The sequence below is a fragment of the Hippopotamus amphibius genome, chromosome 2, assembly GCF_030028045.1.
Source record: "Hippopotamus amphibius kiboko isolate mHipAmp2 chromosome 2, mHipAmp2.hap2, whole genome shotgun sequence".
Lineage (NCBI taxonomy): Eukaryota > Metazoa > Chordata > Mammalia > Artiodactyla > Hippopotamidae > Hippopotamus > Hippopotamus amphibius.
Window position 1 is genome coordinate 216,011,931 of NC_080187.1, and position 1,164 is coordinate 216,013,094.

The following is a 1,164-nucleotide window of genomic DNA, read 5'->3' on the forward strand; positions in this document are numbered from 1 at the left end:
TTGTTTTTGGCTGCATCGAGTCTTTTTTTTTTCTTTTAATTAGTTAATTAATTAATTGGCCGAGTCAGGTCTCTGTTGCTGCACGCTGGCTTTCTCTAGTTGCGGCGAGCAGGGGCTACTCTTCATTGTGGAGCATGGGCTCCTCATTTTGGTGGCTTCTCTTGTTGCAGAGCACAAGCTCTAGGGGCATGGGCCTCAGTAGTTGCAGCACACGGGCTCAATAGTTGTGGCTCACGGGCTCTAGAGCACAGGCTCAATAGTTGTGATGCACGGGCTTAGTTGCCCAGTGGCATGCGGGATCTTCCTGGGGCAGGGATCGAACCTGTGTCCCCTGCATTGGCAGGCAGATTCTTAACCACTGCAGCACCTAGGAAGTCCCATTAAAAAAATTTTGTTTTTAATTGTAGTAAAATACACATAGAATAAAATGTATCATCTTACCTATTTTAGTGTACAGTTCATTGTGTTAAGGACGTTTGCACCGTTGTGCCACTATCACCACTATTCTTCTCCAGAACTCTCTTCACCTTACAAAATTGAAACTCTGCATTCATTAAACTCCCAGCCCCTGGCAACCACCCTTCTCTTCTCTATTTCTATGACTGTGACTACTCAAGGTGCCTCTTATAAATGAAATAATACAGTGTTTGTCCTTTCGTGACTGCCTTATTTCACTTAGCATAATGTCTTCGAGGTTCATCCATGTTATAGTATGTGTCAGAATCTCCTTCCTTTTTGAGGCTGAATAATATCCCACCATACGTACGACCACATTTTGTTTATCCATTCATTTGTTAATGGGACACTTGAGTTGATTTCGCCTTTTGACTGTTGTGAATAACATTGTATGAACGTGAGTCCCCTGCTTTCATTACTTTTGAGTATGTGCCCAGAAGTGAGATTTCTGGATCATATGGTAATTCTATTTTCAATTTTTTGAGGAACCACCATACTGTGTTTCATAGCAGCTACACCAAGAGTCAAAAAGTGTTTCAGTTTCTTTACATCCTTGCCAATACTTGCTGGTTTTGGTTCTTTGATAGTAGCCATCCTAATCCCGGAGAGGTGGTATCTCGTTGTAGTTTTGATTTGCATTTCTCTAAAGATTAGTGATATTTAGCGTCATTTCATGTACCCATTGGCCATTTGTATATTTTCTTTGGA